The sequence below is a fragment of the Trachemys scripta genome, chromosome 10 (genome assembly GCF_013100865.1).
Source record: "Trachemys scripta elegans isolate TJP31775 chromosome 10, CAS_Tse_1.0, whole genome shotgun sequence".
In the NCBI taxonomy this organism is placed as follows: domain Eukaryota; kingdom Metazoa; phylum Chordata; order Testudines; family Emydidae; genus Trachemys; species Trachemys scripta.
This window is the reverse complement of record NC_048307.1, coordinates 40,483,283-40,505,625: the sequence shown is the minus strand read 5'-3', so window position 1 is coordinate 40,505,625 and position 22,343 is coordinate 40,483,283.

The window sequence follows — 22,343 nt, the reverse complement described above, 5'->3', positions numbered from 1 at the left end:
AGAAAAGGTGTGCGTAGAAGGCCCTGGCCCTCTGGCACATCTCCACCGGATCCGTAAGAGGGGTGCCGTCCTCCGCTAGGAGGCAGGTGACGTGCTTCTTGGCCCCCCTCCTTTTCTCCAGGGCGTAGAAGAAGCGGGAGCCGCGATCCATCTCCCGAAGGAGGCGGATGCGGGATCGAACAAAAGCACCCCGGGCCCGATGATCGTCGAGGGCCCGGAGCTCCTCCCGCTTCTCCCGGCACGCTCCGCAAAGGGATGGATCCTCAGGGCTGGCGGCCAGACGCCTCTCTAGCTCCAAGACCTCCCGTTCCAACTGCTCTATCGCCGCATCCCTCCGTCGGCTGGCGCCCCGGGTGTAATCACGGCAGAAGAGCCGGGCGCGCACCTTACCTAGGTCCCACCAACGCCGCGCCGAGGGAAAGGCACGCCGCTGCCCTCGCCAGACCAGCCAGAACTCCCGGAAGGACGCCACGAAGCCCACATCCTCCAACAAGCTATTGTTAAAGTGCCAATAGGCCGGCCCCGGCCTCTCCGCACATAGAGAGGCCGTCACAGTGACTAAATGGTGATCAGAAAAGGGGGCCGGCCGCACGTCAGAGGAGTGGGCTCGTGAAAGATGGAGACGTGACAAGTAAATACGGTCCAACCGGGAGTGGCACGACCGATGGGCTTCCACCCGGACGTAGGTGAACGTGGAGACATCGTCCGGGTGGTGGTCGCGCCAGACGTCCACCAGGGAGTGACGTTCTACAATCTCCCGGAGGACGTCCGCGGCGGCCGGGCACTGCTCGGTCCCCGAGCGGTCCCGCTCCTCGAGGGTAGCGTTGAAGTCCCCGCCCAGGACCAGGCACTCACGAGGATCCAAGGAGCCGAGGAAGGCGGATGCCTGCTGATAAAAAGGCAGCCGCTCCGGGCCCGATGTCGGGGCATAGACGTTGACAAGATTGACCACAAGCCCCTCCATACGGACCCGGAGGTGCAGCAGGCGGCCCGGCACAACCTCGGCAACCCCCAGCACCTCGGGCCGTAGGTCGGGAGAGAACAGGGTAGCCACTCCAGCCGTACGAGCTGTGAGATGGCTAAAATAGACCCTGTCCCCCCACTCCAGCCGCCAGCTGTCTTCGGCGGCCGGATCCGTGTGGGTCTCCTGTAGGAAAATCACAGAGTACCCCCCTTCCCGAAGGAAGGAGAGCACCTGGCACCTGCGGAGACCCACCCTACAGCCCCGGGTGTTCAATGTTGCGAAAGAGAGAGGTGGCATGAGGAGGGCTGGGGGGGGTCCTCGCTGGCAGGGACGCTCGCGGCCCCCATTGGGCCGCGCAGCAAACCGTGACCCACCCCGAAGGTGAGCAAGGAGTCACGGAAGCTGCGGACCCGCTGGTAAGCCGCAGCACCCTGCTTCCCGGTCCTTTTACCCTCCCCCATGAGGGCCCTCGCGGCCCGGAGGATCTGGTGGAAATCCCCCCATCGCTGGAGAGCGAGCGGCACCTTATTGCGGGAGCCACGCACATCTTCTAAAAACTCCCGCAGCTCTTCTCGCAGCGTATGGGGGGGTGGGGTCACTGGCTGCAGATCATCCCCCGTTGGGGCCCCTGGCTCGGCCCCGTGGCCCACTGAGACGGGCAGGCAAGGGGCGGACCCTCGACGTGGCGCCCGATGGACCGGCGCCACACGGTCCGCCTCAGACCCCGGCTTAATGGGGGGCGGCGGCGGAGGGAGAAGAGCAGCCCCTAGTGGGTCGGGACTGGGGAACACAAAGGCCGCTCCCTGGGGGTCACCCTCTGGGAAAGAGAAAGAGACATCCCCAGAGGCGGCAATGGCATCGTGGGAGGTGGAGGGGACAGGGCTGGGGTCAGGAGTAGGAGTAGGGCCGGGGGCAGGAGTAGGGTCGGGAAGAGGGACAGAGGCGGGATCCTGGGCCCCAGGAGCTGGACAGCTGGAAGGTAGCTCCTCTCGGTCGGGCCCAGGGGTCTGAGGGTTAGGGAGGGGGTCCCCAGGGATGCCGGGCTCAGGCTCTACGGCAGATGGAACAGCCACGGCAGCAGGTGGTGAACAATCTGCAATGGGGCCCCCACTCGGGAAGGAACTCGGTTGCCCCACACCAACAAGGGATACCCCTGGTAACTCGAGTCCCGGCCGCGAGGCACCGGCCGTCGCCTGAAGAGGCTCGGCGGCCGTCAGCGATGTGTCACCCGCAGCCGGGCAGGTCAAGGAGTCCAGGGGTTCCTCGAAGGCAGGAGCAGCGGTCAGGGGAACAGGAGACGCAGAAAGGGGGGTTGAGGTGAGAGCGGCCAGATCGAGGCCCGCTGGCAAAGGGTCGTCCTCCCCCTGGGTGACCGGGGTCAGACCCAGGGCCTCGATCTCCTCATAGATAGAGGGCAGCTCACCTCCCACCACCCCGGGATCATCCCCGCTAGCACCCGAGGCGACGCTTGCCTCGAGCATCGCAGAGGGTATAGGTGGCAAGGGGGTAGGAGGGGCTGCAACGTGGGCCTCCGCGAGGAAGGACCGCGGAGAATGGATGGCGGCATCCTCCGGTGCTGCCACAGCTTCCCCAACCGGCAACGGTAGATGTAATGCACCCGCGGGCAAAGCGGAAGGCTCAGCAGCGGAGCCCCCCTTCCTGGTTTTCCGGGGGGCCTCCGCACCGGATGGCAGGAGCGGAGCTCGAGCCTTCCGCTTGCCCCGCTTTCCCTGTACTAGGGTCCAGCCCTCCATGGCATCGTCTGCGGGCTGGGTGACAGGGATTGGGTCGGGGGGCAGAGATGACGGCTTGAGGACCTGAGGAGGTAACAATGGGGCAGTAGGAGGGGGGGCAGAATCCCCCTGGGGAGGGCCCTCTCTCGCGCCCGGCAATACCCCCACCGCACCCTCCTCTACAGGCCCCGCCACAGTGCACATAGCAGAGACGGGGCTCTCTCGCTCATCTGGGCATGGTGGGGGAGATACCCCTTGAGCCCGAGCGGGAGCAGTGGTGGTCCGAGAAGGAGGAGGGGCGGCTCCGGGTACCGGGCAACTAGGAGCGCCAGCAATGGTGGGGCTGGCACTCTGCCGGGGCTCGGGGGTCCCGGACGCTCCTCCGTGCCGGGCCAAGGGGCAGTCCCTCCGGACGTGCCCTATCGCCCGGCAGAGGTAGCACCGGGCCTCCCCCGTAGAATAGTACACCCGGCAATGGGTCCCCCGATAGGGGACCAAGAAAGACCCCTCAAGCGCCTCTCCAGCACGTGCCGCCGGCGGCAGTTGGAGCTGCACGTGCCGGCGGAACGAGAGGACGTGACGGAGGGCGGGGTCCTTGCAGCCTAGCGAGAGAGGGCGAACGATGGAAATAGGTTTCCCCAGGGTGGAAAGGGCGGGCAGCAGGGCGACATTGGGAAGGTAAGGAGGAACAGAGGTAAGGACCACACGGACACCCAGGTCCTCTAGCGGCTCCAGGGGGACGAATACGCCCCCCACCGCCAGGCCTTTCTCCACCGCCTCTTGGGCGGCGGCCTCCGAGGCAAGGAAAAAGACAACCTTGCCATACATTTTGGAGGCCGCCACGATGGCCGCGGGCCCCACCACCCTCGCCAACGCCCGCACGTAGGTCTCCACGTGCGGCGAGGCGGGCACCTGGAGGCAACGGATGCCATGCCTCCTAGTCAAGGTGGGGAAGGGGCCCAGGCCACTATAGTTGGAAGCGGAGGCGGTGGATGGGCGAGATGGCATACCGGTGGCCGCTGCCACCTGGGCATACGCCCTAGGGGCTGGGGGAGGGGCACCCGCAGAGCTGGTGGAGGGAGCAGCGGGAAGGATTGTTGCGGCCGGTGGCAGGGCCGCAGCAGTGGAGGCAGCCCCTGCCATGGAGGGCCCAGTCTTTTTAGCGGGGCTCTTTCCTTTTTTCTTGCCCTGGCCTTTCCTGCCGGCTGGGGCAGCTCCCCCATAATTGGAGGGAGCGAAGGGCGTGGCAGCATCGGAGGTCACCCCGTCGCCCGCCGCTGCCAATGCCGCAGTGGTGGCAGATGGTTTAGCAGCGGAGGTCGAGGTAGAGGCTGAGGAGACAGGCAGAGGAGGGGTGGCGGGGCCTATTTGGGGAGGCTCACCCGCCGTGTTCCCCTCCATATTGGGCAGGGAGGGAGGGGAAAACACACTGGAGAAAAAAAAGGGGGGGGGTGGCTAAAGGAAAGGCAGGTCAACCACTCCTCCCCGCTAGGCTGCAGGCAGGGGAGGAGGGCACCGAAACACAGGGAGATGTGGGAGTATCAAGGGCTTAGGGGGGACAATCACCGACACCGGCTCCTCTAGTTACACTAAGGGAGGGAAGGTCACAATAACAGAAAGGGGTGCAGTGATTAACCAAAATGTGACGGGGGGCACAAGCGCACGGGAGGGGGCATGGGCACACGAGGGGAAAGGTCAATCAGGGCAAGGGGGGCGCAAGGGAGCAACAAGGCTGGGAATGGGGCAGAGGAACCGAAGGGCTAACCGCAGGGCTGGGGTGGGACAACGAAACCAAACTACAGAGGGAAAGGGGCGGGGCAGGCAAACAAACTGAAGCTGGGGAAGGGCAAAAGCCTACAGAGGGCAAAGGGGGTAGGCAGCAAAGGGCAAAGCTGGGAGGCCTGTTGCAAAAGGGGAAGGGGTCAGTCCAGGGGGGGGTAGGTGCGCCCACGAGCGCTTGTGAAAAGTCAATGTGCGGGCCGCCTGCCCGCCGCTGCAGGCCCAAACGCTGTCAGTAGGGCGTGGCAGGCCAGGAAAGCAGCAGAGTCCCAGAGGCAGGAGCGGAGGCAGATGGAAAATGGGCTGTGGGGTTGGTGGTGGAGGGGGCAACGGTGGTGGTGGGGGTTGGGGGGGGGGACACACAGATGGACCAGGGGGCAGGCTCCACGCCACACCCCCTGTGTCCCCACAAACACAGTCTAGACCCCCACCACTAGAGCACAGTTCGAAAATTACTCAGTCCAAAACAGCCCCCTCCACAGTGGTCTCCAGAGTCTCATGCGCTCCCCCAGCAGCCGATGGACCGCGCAGTCCTCTTCCTCCACCTCCAGGCTCCAGCAGCTCCCCAGGACACGCACAGCACCGGCGGTAGCAGCAGCAGTAGCTCCGGCAACCCTGGCCGCCAGGCAGGAAGGACCCCCCCACAGGTGGTAGTGCCGATGGTGAAGGTGGGGGTCCTAGCTTCTCCCTCCAGAGATGGTGGGGAGGGGGGGCTGGCCGGCAAGGCCCCCCCACCCCTGACTCAGCAGCAGTGGTAGCAGCAACAGCAGCAGCAGTCTAGGGAGGGAGCTCTAGCCAGCAGCAGCGCAGGGAGTAAGGGAGAAGGAGCTCCAGCTAGCAGGGCAGGTGGAGAGGAGAAGGAGAAGGAGGGAGAGCTCCAGCCAGGAGGGCAGCCACAAAGGACACTGAGCACACTCTGTACCTATTGGGTTCCGGGAAGTGGGCGGGCGTAAGCCCGCCCACTGCTAAAGGATCCCCCCCCAGCCTAAGGGGAGGATCCACAGGGCCTGGAACTCAAATAATTACGGGGGACAACTAATGTAAAAACAGGGACAGGAGTGTGGTCAAAGGGTCAAAAGAAGAGAACCAGACGGGGACACCGAGCAGAGAACCCCGGACAGCGCCCACTGCTCCTCAAAGGCTTCAAGGGAGCCAGTGGACGCCGCCCAGAGGAACTCTGCCCGGATACGTGAACGGACAGAGGATCGGAAACAGGCCCCACAGTCACAGGCACCTCCATCGGCCAACCTCCTCTCCCTGGTTTTATAGATGGCCTGTTTAGCCAGTGCCAAGAGGAAGTTGACCAGGAGGTCCCGCGACTTTGTGGGGCCACGGATAGGGAGTGCATAAATGAGAAGGTGAGGGGAAAAGTGTAACCAAAAACGTAACATAATATCGGTGAGGAGCCGGTGTAGGGGCTGCAACCTGGCACACTCTAAGTAAACGTGAGCCAGGGTCTCCCTCACGCCGCAGAAAGGACAGGTGTCCGGGACAAGGGTAAACCGCGCCAAGTACACGCCCGTGCTCACGGCCCCATGAAGGAGCCGCCAGCTGATATCCCCGGCGGGCCTCGGGACCAGAGTGGAATAGAGGCTGGCCCACCGGGGCTTCTCACCCTCGACAGGTGGCAGGAGGTCCCGCCACTTTGTATCGGGGCGGGACACGAGGGTGAGGAAGTGAAGAGTGTGCAGCACGAGCGTGTATAGATGTTTCCTTGGCGCGGTCAGGAAACGAACCGGCTGCAAGTCGTGCAGCCGGCTCACGGAGAAGGGGCGGGGGGGCCGGTTGGGTCCACGGGGCAGGGGCCCGATGAAAAGGTCCGGAGGGCCAGGGGTGGAGGGTGGGCGGGGCGTGCCCTCGTGCAGGATCCGGTCGAGGCAAACCCGAGCAGCGGGCGGCAAAGCGGCCCTCACCTCCTGAAGTACGCGCTGGGGAGTACAAGGCCTGGAGAGCCCCATGCGCCGAGCGAGCGTCAGGGGATCCAGCCAGTCTCCCCGGTCGTAGTCCAGGAGGTCTCCGACTCTAGTGACTTCTGCCAGGACCAACCTCTGGCGCACCGCGGGGGACTCCGCCACCTGCACACGGAGCTGGGGATTGTGTAGCAGGGGCTCCGCGAGGAGATCTGCCCCCTCGGTGGCCGCCACGGACCTGGTCGCTGAGAACAGTTTCCAGGTCCGGAGGAGGTCCTGGTAGAAGACCGGCAGCCCGGAGAGGTCTCGCGGAAGACCTCTCGGATCGAGATAAAAGAGCTGCCGGTCGTATCGGAGCCCTCGGAAGCGGCGCAGGAAGGCGTGCGCCAATACGCTCCACGCCGGATTACCTGCACCATAAAGGAGCCTCTGCAGGGCCTGGAGGCGGAAGACATGGACCTGAGTGTGGAGGCACTTCAGGCCCTGCCCTCCCTCCTCCAGGGGCAGATGGAGGACCCCTGCAGAGACCCAGTGCAGTCCTGGCCAAAAGAACTCCAGAATCACCCTCCGGAGGTCGGCCAGGAAGCCCGGGGCCGGGACCAGGGTGTTGAGACGGTACCAGAGCATGGACAGGACTAGTTGATTGAGTACCAGTGCCCTCCCGCGAAGGGAGAGGCACCGGAGTAGTCCTGTCCATTTCCGGAGCCGCTCCGTCACCCTGCCCTGTAAACCTTGCCAGTTCTCCGGCGGAGACGGATGCGTGGCAGAAAGGTAAACGCCGAGATAGAGCAGCGGACCCGCGCTCCACCTGATGGCCTGAAGCGCGGGTGGGAGGGAGCTCGCCTGCCACCCGGCCCCTACCACCAGGCCAGAGCTCTTGACCCAGTTGACCCGGGCGGAGGAGGCCGCCGAGTACACGGTTTGGCAAGCCTCCACCCGCACCAAGTCGCCCGGGTCCTGGACCACGAGGAGCACATCGTCGGCATATGCCGACAGGACCAGCCGCAGCTCCGGTTCCCGAAGCACCAACCCCGTCAACCTCTTGCGGAGGAGACAGAGGAAGGGCTCGATCGCCAGAGCGTACAGCTGGCCCGAGAGGGGGCACCCCTGCCGCACTCCCCGCCCGAAGCTGACCGGCTCGGTCAGGGTCCAGTTGAGCTTGACCAGACACTCTGCGGAGGCGTACAGCACCTGGAGAAAACCCACAAACTGGGGTCCGAAGCCTAACGCCTGCAGAGTGCCCAGGAGATACCCGTGGTCCACCCTGTCGAACGCCTTCTCCTGATCCAGGGACAGGAGGGCGAACGACAGACCATCCCTACACCCAAGTTCCAGAAGATCCCGGACCAGGTAGAGGTTATCAAAGATGCTACGGCCCGGGACGGTGTAGGTCTGGTCTGGGTGGATCACGTCCTCCAGCACGGACCCCAGCCGCAGCGAGATGGCCTTGGCTACGATTTTGTAGTCCGTGCTGAGGAGCGAGACGGGACGCCAATTCCGTAAGTCGCGGAGGTCCCCCTTCTTCGGCAATAAGGTGAGCACGGCTCGCCTGCACGAAAGAGGGAGGACCCCGCTCCGCAAGGCCTCGGCCCAGACGGTGACTAGGTCCGGGCCGAGGACGTCCCAGAACACGCGGTAGAACTCCACGGTCAGCCCGTCCATGCCCGGAGATTTATTGGTGGGCATGCGGCGGAGGGCTTCCGAGAACTCGGCCAGAGAGAGAGGCGACTCCAGCCGGTCCCGGTCGCCCGCGCTGACCGTTGGGAGTCCGTCCCAGAGCACTCTGCAAGCGGTAGGGTCGGTCGGATCCGGGGAGAAAAGGTGTGCGTAGAAGGCCCTGGCCCTCTGGCACATCTCCACCGGATCCGTAAGAGGGGTGCCGTCCTCCGCTAGGAGGCAGGTGACGTGCTTCTTGGCCCCCCTCCTTTTCTCCAGGGCGTAGAAGAAGCGGGAGCCGCGATCCATCTCCCGAAGGAGGCGGATGCGGGATCGAACAAAAGCACCCCGGGCCCGATGATCGTCGAGGGCCCGGAGCTCCTCCCGCTTCTCCCGGCACGCTCCGCAAAGGGATGGATCCTCAGGGCTGGCGGCCAGACGCCTCTCTAGCTCCAAGACCTCCCGTTCCAACTGCTCTATCGCCGCATCCCTCCGTCGGCTGGCGCCCCGGGTGTAATCACGGCAGAAGAGCCGGGCGCGCACCTTACCTAGGTCCCACCAACGCCGCGCCGAGGGAAAGGCACGCCGCTGCCCTCGCCAGACCAGCCAGAACTCCCGGAAGGACGCCACGAAGCCCACATCCTCCAACAAGCTATTGTTAAAATGCCAATAGGCCGGCCCCGGCCTCTCCGCACATAGAGAGGCCGTCACGGTGACTAAATGGTGATCAGAAAAGGGGGCCGGCCGCACGTCAGAGGAGTGGGCTCGTGAAAGATGGAGACGTGACAAGTAAATGCGGTCCAACCGGGAGTGGCACGACCGATGGGCTTCCACCCGGACATAGGTGAACGTGGAGACATCGTCCGGGTGGTGGTCGCGCCAGACGTCCACCAGGGAGTGACGTTCTACAATCTCCCGGAGGACGTCCGCGGCGGCCGGGCACTGCTCGGTCCCCGAGCGGTCCCGCTCCTCGAGGGTAGCGTTGAAGTCCCCGCCCAGGACCAGGCACTCACGAGGATCCAAGGAGCCGAGGAAGGCGGATGCCTGCTGATAAAAAGGCAGCCGCTCCGGGCCCGATGTCGGGGCATAGACGTTGACAAGATTGACCACAAGCCCCTCCATACGGACCCGGAGGTGCAGCAGGCGGCCCGGCACAACCTCGGCAACCCCCAGCACCTCGGGCCGTAGGTCGGGAGAGAACAGGGTAGCCACTCCAGCCGTACGAGCTGTGAGATGGCTAAAATAGACCCTGTCCCCCCACTCCAGCCGCCAGCTGTCTTCGGCGGCCGGATCCGTGTGGGTCTCCTGCAGGAAAATCACAGAGTACCCCCCTTCCCGAAGGAAGGAGAGCACCTGGCACCTGCGGAGACCCACCCTACAGCCCCGGGTGTTCAATGTTGCGAAAGAGAGAGGTGGCATGAGGAGGGCTGGGGGGGGTCCTCGCTGGCAGGGACGCTCGCGGCCCCCATTGGGCCGCGCAGCAAACCGTGACCCACCCCGAAGGTGAGCAAGGAGTCACGGAAGCTGCGGACCCGCTGGTAAGCCGCAGCACCCTGCTTCCCGGTCCTTTTACCCTCCCCCATGAGGGCCCTCGCGGCCCGGAGGATCTGGTGGAAATCCCCCCATCGCTGGAGAGCGAGCGGCACCTTATTGCGGGAGCCACGCACATCTTCTAAAAACTCCCGCAGCTCTTCTCGCAGCGTATGGGGGGGTGGGGTCACTGGCTGCAGATCATCCCCCGTTGGGGCCCCTGGCTCGGCCCCGTGGCCCACTGAGACGGGCAGGCAAGGGGCGGACCCTCGACGTGGCGCCCGATGGACCGGCGCCACACGGTCCGCCTCAGACCCCGGCTTAATGGGGGGCGGCGGCGGAGGGAGAAGAGCAGCCCCTAGTGGGTCGGGACTGGGGAACACAAAGGCCGCTCCCTGGGGGTCACCCTCTGGGAAAGAGAAAGAGACATCCCCAGAGGCGGCAATGGCATCGTGGGAGGTGGAGGGGACAGGGCTGGGGTCAGGAGTAGGAGTAGGGCCGGGGGCAGGAGTAGGGTCGGGAAGAGGGACAGAGGCGGGATCCTGGGCCCCAGGAGCTGGACAGCTGGAAGGTAGCTCCTCTCGGTCGGGCCCAGGGGTCTGAGGGTTAGGGAGGGGGTCCCCAGGGATGCCGGGCTCAGGCTCTACGGCAGATGGAACAGCCACGGCAGCAGGTGGTGAACAATCTGCAATGGGGCCCCCACTCGGGAAGGAACTCGGTTGCCCCACGCCAACAAGGGATACCCCTGGTAACTCGAGTCCCGGCCGCGAGGCACCGGCCGTCGCCTGAAGAGGCTCGGCGGCCGTCAGCGATGTGTCACCCGCAGCCGGGCAGGTCAAGGAGTCCAGGGGTTCCTCGAAGGCAGGAGCAGCGGTCAGGGGAACAGGAGACGCAGAAAGGGGGGTTGAAGTGAGAGCGGCCAGATCGAGGCCCGCTGGCAAAGGGTCGTCCTCCCCCTGGGTGACCGGGGTCAGACCCAGGGCCTCGATCTCCTCATAGATAGAGGGCAGCTCACCTCCCACCACCCCGGGATCATCCCCGCTAACACCCGAGGCGACGCTTGCCTCGAGCATCGCAGAGGGTATAGGTGGCAAGGGGGTAGGAGGGGCCGCAACGTGGGCCTCCGCGAGGAAGGACCGCGGAGAATGGATGGCGGCATCCTCCGGTGCTGCCACAGCTTCCCCAACCGGCAACGGTAGATGTAATGCACCCGCGGGCAAAGCGGAAGGCTCAGCAGCGGAGCCCCCCTTCCTGGTTTTCCGGGGGGCCTCCGCACCGGATGGCAGGAGCGGAGCTCGAGCCTTCCGCTTGCCCCGCTTTCCCTGTACTAGGGTCCAGCCCTCCATGGCATCGTCTGCGGGCTGGGTGACAGGGATTGGGTCGGGGGGCAGAGATGACGGCTTGAGGACCTGAGGAGGTAACAATGGGGCAGTAGGAGGGGGGGCAGAATCCCCCTGGGGAGGGCCCTCTCTCGCGCCCGGCAATACCCCCACCGCACCCTCCTCTACAGGCCCCGCCACAGTGCACATAGCAGAGACGGGGCTCTCTCGCTCATCTGGGCATGGTGGGGGAGATACCCCTTGAGCCCGAGCGGGAGCAGTGGTGGTCCGAGAAGGAGGAGGGGCGGCTCCGGGTACCGGGCAACTAGGAGCGCCAGCAATGGTGGGGCTGGCACTCTGCCGGGGCTCGGGGGTCCCGGACGCTCCTCCGTGCCGGGCCAAGGGGCAGTCCCTCCGGACGTGCCCTATCGCCCGGCAGAGGTAGCACCGGGCCTCCCCCGTAGAATAGTACACCCGGCAATGGGTCCCCCGATAGGGGACCAAGAAAGACCCCTCAAGCGCCTCTCCAGCACGTGCCGCCGGCGGCAGTTGGAGCTGCACGTGCCGGCGGAACGAGAGGACGTGACGGAGGGCGGGGTCCTTGCAGCCTAGCGAGAGAGGGCGAACGATGGAAATAGGTTTCCCCAGGGTGGAAAGGGCGGGCAGCAGGGCGACATTGGGAAGGTAAGGAGGAACAGAGGTAAGGACCACACGGACACCCAGGTCCTCTAGCGGCTCCAGGGGGACGAATACGCCCCCCACCGCCAGGCCTTTCTCCACCGCCTCTTGGGCGGCGGCCTCCGAGGCAAGGAAAAAGACAACCTTGCCATACATTTTGGAGGCCGCCACGATGGCCGCGGGCCCCACCACCCTCGCCAACGCCCGCACGTAGGTCTCCACGTGCGGCGAGGCGGGCACCTGGAGGCAACGGATGCCATGCCTCCTAGTCAAGGTGGGGAAGGGGCCCAGGCCACTATAGTTGGAAGCGGAGGCGGTGGATGGGCGAGATGGCATACCGGTGGCCGCTGCCACCTGGGCATACGCCCTAGGGGCTGGGGGAGGGGCACCCGCAGAGCTGGTGGAGGGAGCAGCGGGAAGGATTGTTGCGGCCGGTGGCAGGGCCGCAGCAGTGGAGGCAGCCCCTGCCATGGAGGGCCCAGTCTTTTTAGCGGGGCTCTTTCCTTTTTTCTTGCCCTGGCCTTTCCTGCCGGCTGGGGCAGCTCCCCCATAATTGGAGGGAGCGAAGGGCGTGGCAGCATCGGAGGTCACCCCGTCGCCCGCCGCTGCCAATGCCGCAGTGGTGGCAGATGGTTTAGCAGCGGAGGTCGAGGTAGAGGCTGAGGAGACAGGCAGAGGAGGGGTGGCGGGGCCTATTTGGGGAGGCTCACCCGCCGTGTTCCCCTCCATATTGGGCAGGGAGGGAGGGGAAAACACACTGGAAAAAAAAAGGGGGGGGGGATGGCTAAAGGAAAGGCAGGTCAACCACTCCTCCCCGCTAGGCTGCAGGCAGGGGAGGAGGGCACCGAAACACAGGGAGATGTGGGAGTATCAAGGGCTTAGGGGGGACAATCACCGACACCGGCTCCTCTAGTTACACTAAGGGAGGGAAGGTCACAATAACAGAAAGGGGTGCAGTGATTAACCAAAATGTGACGGGGGGCACAAGCGCACGGGAGGGGGCATGGGCACACGAGGGGAAAGGTCAATCAGGGCAAGGGGGGCGCAAGGGAGCAACAAGGCTGGGAATGGGGCAGAGGAACCGAAGGGCTAACCGCAGGGCTGGGGTGGGACAACGAAACCAAACTACAAAGGGAAAGGGGCGGGGCAGGCAAACAAACTGAAGCTGGGGAAGGGCAAAAGCCTACAGAGGGCAAAGGGGGTAGGCAGCAAAGGGCAAAGCTGGGAGGCCTGTTGCAAAAGGGGAAGGGGTCAGTCCAGGGGGGGGTAGGTGCGCCCACGAGCGCTTTGGAAAAGTCAATGTGCGGGCCGCCTGCCCGCCGCTGCAGGCCCAAACGCTGTCAGTAGGGCGTGGCAGGCCAGGAAAGCAGCAGAGTCCCAGAGGCAGGAGCGGAGGCAGATGGAAAATGGGCTGTGGGGTTGGTGGTGGAGGGGGCACCGGTGGTGGTGGGGGTTTGGGGGGGGGGGACACACAGATGGACCAGGGGGCAGGCTCCACGCCACACCCCCTGTGTCCCCACAAACACAGTCTAGACCCCCACCACTAGAGCACAGTTCGAAAAATACTCAGTCCAAAACAGCCCCCTCCACAGTGGTCTCCAGATTCTCATGCACTCCCTCAGCAGCCGATGGACCGCGCAGTCCTCTTCCTCCACTTCCAGGCTCCAGCAGCTCCCCAGGACACGCACAGCACCGGCGGTAGCAGCAGCAGTAGCTCCGGCAACCCTGGCAGCCAGGCAGGAAGGACCCCCCCACAGGTGGTAGTGCCGATGGTGAAGGTGGGGGTCCTAGCTTCTCCCTCCAGAGATGGTGGGGAGGGGGGGCTGGCCGGCAAGGCCCCCCCACCCCTGACTCAGCAGCAGTGGTAGCAGCAACAGCAGCAGCAGTCTAGGGAGGGAGCTCTAGCCAGCAGCAGCAGCCCAGGGAGTAAGGGAAAGCTCCAACTAGCAGGGCAGGTGGAGAGGAAAAGGAGAAGGAGGGAGAGCTCCAGCCAACAGGGCAGTCACAGAGGACCCTGAGCACGCTCTGTAGTGGGGTGGACACCCGCTCCTGCCCTGAGGGGTTAAAAGCAGCCCTGGAGAGGGCTGTGGCTGGGGAAAGGCTGATTGGGGAAGCAGCCACAGCTGAGGCCACGCCCCAATCAGGCCACAGCTGGCCCTATAAAAGGGCTGTGAGCCAGGACCTCAAGAGGAGGCTGTTTTTCTAGCATAATTGAGAGAGAAGGATCTGGCTGCCTGGGAAGTTGAGCAGAGGTGGGTATCTTGGGTGGAGCAGAGGGAGCTCGGGAGCTCCAGCCTAGCAAAGCTGCAGGCTAAACTAAGGGCTCACAAAAGGGTACTAGTACTGCAGAGGGGCAGCCCAGATATAGGCAGAGTGTCCAACCCTCCTTGCCAATGATGAGTGGTTTATAGACTGCAGTCTGTCTCAGGGAGTGGGTGCTAGATGATGACTGGCAGTAGCCACTGAGGCAAGGGGGTTAGGAGTTCCCCTGGGAGGGGAGACCCAGAGTGAGGGGATAATGTGGTGGGCAGAACCCCTGGGCAAAGAGCACTGGGGTCCATGAGGGACATGGGGCCAGCAGCAGGTGAGACATCAGCTGGCAGAGGGTGCTCTGGAGCTGGAAAAAGGCTAATTCCCTGGACAACCAGCAGGAGGTGCTGCACTGGTGAGTTGTTGCCCTGCCACACCCACCCTTACTTTAGTAAATGAAAAGTGAGATTTGTGCATAATCCCAGGATTCCTGGAGCAGGGGCCTTAAGGAAAACACCAAATATCATGAGACACAAGAGTTGGTAATGGTGGGCTTGGCTTTCCCTGCCATGCTTCACCTTGTTGCTAAGGGTCTCCTACATTAAGCAATGTCCTCAGCTTGGCAAAGTGGATGTCTGTCAGTCTGGATGAGATCTTTGGGGCAATATGAACAGCAGGGTTCAGCTCAAAGGTGAGATTTTTGTTTCCCCAGAGTTATTTATTCCTCCACCCCCCAGCTGCTGAGATTGGAGAGCATTCTGAACTCTGCTCAGTAGGCCTGCCCTGTTGGGAGATATCAGTGTTTAATCATGAGTAATGAAAGAAAACCGTGTCATGTCTGTGCTATCCCACCATCCTTTTCCCTCCAGCAGTTTCATATCCTGTTGGAGTAACATCACGGATTAAAGTGGAGATGGGAGCAGTGACATGAGGGCTTAGAACTGGGGGGCCTGGCCATCTCTTCCCCCCCGTTGACACTCTGGCTTTTGGAAAGTCATGGAAGAAGAGAGGTTGTCCAGGTTCTCCCTCCCCCCCACACACACCCTATACCTACTTTAATGAAAAAGGATGAAGGGTTGTACGCATAGCTGAGCTTCCCTACTGAGGAAAGCGTGACAATCTCTCCTCCAGCCCTGGCCCAGCTCCTGCTTTAGCTCGGCTAGTAAAGCTGTTGGCTACAGAGTATCAGAGGCCCCAACTGAGCCCTGGCTCTGGGGCAGGGATCGGCAACCTTTCAGAAGTGGTGTGCCGAGTCTTCATTTATTCACTCTAATTTAAGGTTTCGTGTGCCAGTAATAAATTTTAACATTTTTAGAAAGTCTCTTTCTATAAGTCTATATTATATAACTAAACTATTGTATGTAAAGTAAACAAGGTTTTCAAAATGTTTAAGAAGCGTCATTTAAAATTAAATTAAAATGCTGATCTTACGCCACCAGCCTGATCAGCTTGCTGCCAGCCTGGGGTTCTGTTCACCTAGGCCAGCAGTGGGCTGAGAAGGGCCTGCGGCCAGGACCCCAGACCTGTGTGTGTGGGGGGGTTGTTTCAGGGGTCAGGGCAGAGGGCTGGGGGAGGGGGGATCAGGGCAGAAGGCTGGGTGTGTGTGGGGGTTCAGGGATCAGGACAGAGGGCTGGGGGGGTGTGGGGGGTGCAGGGCAGAAGGCTGGGTGTGTGTGGGGGTTCAAAGGTCAGGGCAGAGTGCTGGGGTGTGTGGGGGGGTGCAGGGCAGAAGGCTGGGGTGCTCGGCTTGTGGGGGTGCTCCCAGCCCCCTGCCCTGAGCAGCTCATGGCAGGGGGCTGGAAGGGATATGTCCTGTACCATCCCCTTCCCCCAGGCTCCGTCCCTACCTCTCTCTGCGTTCTCTACGGAGCTGTGTGCACACTGCCGCTCTTCCCCCTCCCCCTCGCTAGGGCCATCAGCTGATTGGCGCAGGGAAGGAGAGGGGAGAGGCAGGAAAGCACCATGCTGGGGGAAGAAGTGGGGGAGAGGGGAAGCTTGGCTGCCACAGAACCAAGCTTCTGCCTCCTGCCCCCACAGGGGAGAGCGGTGGGAGGGGGGGCTGAGTGGGGCTGGGGGCTGGGACTGCGGCAGGGAGCTGCATGCCACTCAAAATTGGCTCACGTGCCATCTTTGGCATGTGTGCCGTAGGTTGCCTACCCCTGCTCTGGGGTGTATAAGGAATATCCACCTGCTTAATGCGGGACTCCAGCTAAGTGGTTAAAACCACTCTGGGTGATCTGCCTGGCTGTGGGTGAAGAGGGGGACACACAGTCTTTGGCATGATGGCTCTCTCTCCTCTTACCTTTCTGTCTATGCCCCCAGCACCATAGGGTGGTACTGTCGGAGGGACTTAGGCATAGCTACACGGAGGGCATGTCTACACTGCCATAAAACCCCACGCAATGAGTCTGAGCCCAAGTCAGCTGACTCAGGCTCACAGGGCTAGCAATAGCACTGTAGAGGTTCAGGCTTGGGATGGAGCCTGGGTTCTGGGACCCTCGCCCCATGCAGGGTCTCAGAACCCAGACTCCAGGCAGGAGCGGCAAAAGCTTCCTAAAAGTGTGTGGCGGGCCCACTGGTGCATGAACCATGGCCCTGCCCCCCCATGCCACCCCTTGTCCCCAAGGACCTTCCTGACACCACTCCTTCTCCCTGAGACCCCACCCCCATGCCGCTTCTTCCCCTGAGGCCCTGCCCCCACCCCAACAGCCCATTGCTCACCCGTGCAGCTGATAAAAAGTGGTGGGGCCATAGTCTCCTGTTCCCCCCTGTTCTGGTGCCCCTGGCTCCAGCCCAAGCCCAAAGCTCTAGTCCCAGAGTGTGAGTCAGCTGACCCAGGCCAGCCAGGGCTGTGCTGCAGGCCTTTTATTGTGCAGCCACACCTGAGCATTGTGGGGCCTAACTTTGAGGCACCTGGGGGGAAAAAAGTCCCCAGGAACAACACCTGTGATCCACAGCACCTGAGGGTATGTCCAGACTTCCTCCAGAGCAATTGATCTAGTGGTGGTCAATTTATCGCGTCTAGTGAAGACACGATAAATCAACCGCCGAGCATTCTCTCATTGACTCCTGTACTTCACTGGAGCGAGACGCATAGGCGGAGTCAACGGGGAAGCATCAGCAGTCGACCTACTGCAGTGAAGACAACGAATGGCTATGCAGGTGGTGTCGGGGAGAAGGCTTTGGATTCTTCGACCATGGGATGATGTTCCAAGAAGGAGGAGTGCTAGGCAGACATGGGCTCCACCTAACAAAGAGAGGGAAGAGCATCTTCGCCAGCAGGCTGGCTAACCTAGTGAGGAGGGCTTTAAACTAGGTTCACCGGGGGAAGGAGACCAAAGCCCTGAGGTAAGTGGGGGAAATGGGATCCTGGGAGGAAGCAGAAGCAGGAGAGCGCAAGAGGGGAGGACTCCTGTCTCATGCTGAGAAAGAGGGACGATTGATGAGTTATCTTCAGTGCCTATACACAAATGCAAGAAGCCTGGGAAACAAGCAGGGAGAACTGGAAGTCCTGGCACAGTTAGGGAACTATGATGCGATTGGAATAACAGAGACTTGGTGGGATAACTCACATGACTGCAGAACTGTCATGGATGGATATAAACTGTTCAGGAAGGACAGGCAGGGCAGAAAAGGTGGGGGAGTTGTGTTGTATGTAAGAGAGCAGTATGACTGCTCAGAGCTCTGGTATGAAACTGCAGAAAAACCTGAGACTCTCTGGATAAAGTTGAGAAGTGTGAGCAACAAGGGTGATGTCGTGGGTGGAGTCTGCTATAGACCACCAGACCAGGGGGATGAGGTGGACGAGGCTTTCTTCTGGCAACTAGCAGAAGTTGCTAGATTGCAGGCCCTGGTTCTCATGGGAGACTTTAATCACCCTGATATCTGATGGGAGAGCAATACAGTGGTGCACAGACAATCCAGGAAGTTTTTGGAAAGGATAAGAGACAATTTCCTGGTGCAAGTGCTGGAGGAACCAACTAGGGGCAGAGCTTTTCTTGACCTGCTGCTCACAAACAGGGAAGAATTAGTAGGGGAAGCAAAAGTGGACGGGAACCTGGGAGGCAGTGACCATGAGATGGTCGAGTTCAGGATCCTGACACAAGGAAGAAAGGAGAGCAGCAGAATACGGACCCTGGACTTCAGAAAAGCAGACTTTGACTCCCTCAGGGAACAGATGGGCAGGATCTCCTGGGAGAATAACATGAAGGGCAAAGGGGTCCAGGAGAGCTGGCTGAATTTTAAAGAATCCTTATTGCGGTTGCAGGAACAAACCATCCTGATGTGTAGAAAGAATAGTAAATATGGCAGGCGACCAGCTTGGCTAAACAGTGAAATCCTTGCTGATCTTAAACGCAAAAAAGAAGCTTACAAGAAGTGGAAGGTTGGACAAATGGCCAGGGAGGAGTATAAAAATATTGCTCAGGCATGCAGAGTGAAATCAGGAAGGCCAAATAACACTTGGAGTTGCAGCTACCAAGAGATCTTAAGAGTAACAAGAAGGGTTTCTTCAGGTATGTTAGCAACAAGAAGAAAGTCAAGGAAAGTGTGGGCCCCTTAGTGAATGAGGGAGGCAACCTAGTGATCGAGGATGTGGATAAAGCTAATGTACTCAATGCTTTTTTTGCCTCTGTCTTCACGAACAAGGTCAGCTCCCTTGGACTGGGCAGTACAGTATGGGGAGAAGGTGACCAGCCCTCTGTGGAGAAAGAAAGTGGTTCGGGACTATTTAGAAAAACTGGACATGCACAAGTCTATGGGGCCGGATGCGCTGCATCCGAGGGTGCTAAAGGAGTTGGCGGATGAGATTGCAGAGCCATTAGCCATTATTTTTGAAAACTCATGGCGATCAGGGGAGGTCCCAGATGACTGGAAAAAAGCTAATGTAGTACCCATCTTTAAAAAAGGGAAGGAGGAGGATCCGGGGAACTACAGGTCTGTCAGCCTCACCTCAGTCCCTGGAAAAATCATGGAGCAGGTCCTCAAGGAATCAATTCTGAAACACTTAGAGGAGAGGAAAGTGATCAGGAACAGTCAGCATGGATTCACCAAGGGGAAGTCGTGCCTAACTAACCTAATTGCCTTCTATGATGAGATAACTGGCTCTGTGGATGAGGGGAAAGCAGTGGATATTATTCCTTGACTTTAGCAAAGCTTTTGATACAGTCTCCCACAGTATTCTTGCCAGCAAGTTAAAGAAGTATGGGCTAGATGAATGGATTGTAAGGTGGATAGAAAGCTGGCTAGATCGTCGGGCTCAACGGGTAGTGATTAATGGCTCCATGTCTAGTTGGCAGCCGGTTTCAAGAGGAGTGCCCCAAGGGTCGGTTCTGGGGCCGGTTTTGTTTAATATCTTCATTAATGATCTGGAGGATGGTGTGGACTGCACTCTCAGCAAGTTTGCAGATGACACTAAACTAGGAGGCGTGGTAGATACACTAGAGGGTAGGGATCGGATACAGAGGGACCTAGACAAATTAGAGGATTTTGCCAAAAAAAAAAACTGATGAGGTTCAACAAGGAGAAGTGCAGAGTCCTGCACTTAGGACGGAAGAATCCCATGCACTGCTACAGACTAGGGACCGAATGGCTAGGTAGCAGTTCTGCAGAAAAGGACCTAGGGGTCACAGTGGACAAGAAGCTGGATATGAGTCAGTGTGCTCTTGTTGCCAAGAAGGCTAACGGCATTTTGGGCTGTATAAGTAGGGGCATTGCCAGCAGATCGAGGAACGTGATCGTTCCCCTTTATTTGACATTGGTGAGGCCTCATCTGGAGTACTGTGTCCAGTTTTGGGCCCCACACTACAAGAAGGATGTGGAAAATTTGGAAAGAGTCCAGCGGAGGGCAACAAAAATGATTAGGGGTCTGGAGCACATGACTTATGAGGAGAGGCTGAGGGAACTAGGATTGTTTAGTCTCCAGAAGAGAAGAGTGTGGGGGGATTTGATAGCAGCCTTCAACTACCTGAAGGGGTTGTTCCACAGAGGATGGAGCTCGGCTGTTCTCAGTGGTGGCAGATGACAGAACAAGGAGCAATGGTCTCAAGTTGCAGTGGGGGAGGTCCAGGTTAGATATTAGGAAACACTATTTCACTAGGAGGGTGATGAAGCACTGGAGTGCGTTACCTAGGGAGGTGGTGGAGTCTCCTTCCTTGGAGGTTTTTAAGGCCTGGCTTGACAAAGCCCTGGCTGGGATGATTTAGTTGGGAATTGGTCCTGCTTTGAGCAGGGGGTTGGACTAGATGACCTCCTGAGGTCCCTTCCAACCCTGATATTCTATGAAGACACCGAGGTAAGTAGATCTAAGTACGTCGACGTATAACTTCAGCTATGTTATTCACATAGCTGAAGTTGCATAACTTAGATTTTCCCCCCACCCCACAGCATAGACCAGGCCTGAGTGAGGCACCTCAGCTCCCCATACCATGAATGGGGAGAGATGGGCCTCTTGGCTGTGGGCATCTCCCTGTGCTTGACTCACTGCCCAGGGTCACCCCCTCGCTCTCCCCAGCTGCTCACTGCACCTGACTCCGGACTACTCCAGCCCCAGCCCTGCTGCTGCTTCTCTGGCCGCTCTGGGTGCTGCAGTTCTCCTCCCAGCACTGGGCTGCTCTCTGGGCTGCTTCTGTGGCTCTGCTCCCAGCACTGACCTGCTCCACTTCTCTGGTTCTCTCTGGCTGGCACGGCCCTGCTCTCCAGTTCAGATCAGGCTCCTGCTCTCTCCTTAGCTTGGTCCCACTCTGACCCTGGCAATTCCTGTTCACAAGGAGGACGGGATGCCCCTGGCCTCCTGACTCCCTCATTAGCCTGCCCACCCTGTCAATCAGGCTGACCTGGAGCATTGGCCTCTCCCCATTGTTCCTGGGGACTGTCAGTCTCAGGGTCCTGATTTCCCATCAACCTTTCCCTTTTCTTTCGGTATTGGGAGCTAGCCAACCAAAAAAACCCACTGAGTTTTAGTAAGGGGCCAACAGTCTCCTTACATTCCCCCTTGCTAAAATTTTGCCACAGCCACAATATTCACACCAGTACATCCGGGCCCCATATTAACATATACCCACATCATGTCATATAAAAAATATTAACAATTAACAAAAGAACATTTAACATATTGAACATTCCCTGTCTGCTTCTTTATACTAATACATGATAATATTCATTAAAACACTACATAGAACCAATAACATAATCATCTCTAAGTTTAACAGGCAGTACACCCTTAGTAGTTCGCTGGGACCTTCTTAAGACTTATGGTTCATTACCCATATTTTCTATTCCCCTGTCCCCAGGTATCACCAGGACAATTTGAGGGATCTGGCCTTTCTCATTAGGGTTTGGGTTTGCCCCACTCTGTTCCCCTTGGTATTTGGTTTGTGGGAATAGAACCATTCCCCAATTGGTTTCAGTCTCCTCGGGGTGTGCTAATCTATGCCTCCTATGATCCCTGACTGGACGAAGAGTGCGATGTTTTAGCTTGTCCCTATGCATTACTCTCTCAGCACCTCCTCATTCAGGCTCGATAGTGTAAACTGGCAGCTTGGGATTGTTGCAAGCGACTCCAGTGTGGAGATTCGACTCCCACTTGCCCTGTATTTTATTATGTCTCCAGCGTCTATGGTTACGAACTGGTGCACAGTCACCAGGTCTGATGAGAGTCTCACTGGACTTGCGATCATAAGTCCTTTTCCTACTTTAGGTTGTGTCTTTACTTGTACTGAGAGCAACTTCGCCAGCTGTCTTTGGCTTGTCATGGGCATCTTTGACTCAGTCATGAAAATTGGTCACCTCATCCTTAGAAAAGACTTCTTGATGCTTCTCTGGCAACACTCTTAAGTTAGCCACCTGCACAGGAATCATCCCTTTGAGTGACACTTGTGGTGGGAGACTGCCAGTTCCACTTCATCTTTCTTGAGGAAAGGTAACTTGTCCTCCCTTCTCCCTCCTTATCACCCACAGCTCATTTCCATTGTCTTCAAATGTTCCCTTCACTTGAGGAACCACCTCCTCAGGCCGGTGTACCTCTGCAGTTCTGTTTCAAGGCTGCAATTCCACAGGCTTTGCACTTGAGCTTAGAAGACTCACCAGTACACTTCCTTTGATGATATTAGTCAGTACATTGGCTGGCTGGAGCCCATTAGGTAGGCTTGCCCCAGATGTAGGCTCTACAAGCACTCAATATCCATTGGTATTTCCTGGTACACAGCAGTGTTCATCAAGCATCTTCCCTCTCCAAGGAGGAATAACGGTCTTCTGTTTTCTGCCCACTTTAACATTTCCAATCTGCCCCATGGGGCCCAGGGAACAACCTTGCCTCTCCACTCAAGCCAGTACTCTACTCAGCACAGCATTCTTACAGTGCCCATGACTGTTCATCATCCTGGTTCCTTCTCCTGGCAACAGTAGCTCCTTCAGCTCACTAATGATGTTCATTCCTAGAATCCCTGGGACTCCTTCTCCCATATGGCTCCCTTCAGAGGATTTGTTTTCAGGATGAAGATGCATTTTCCTGGCAGTGTCTGGCCCA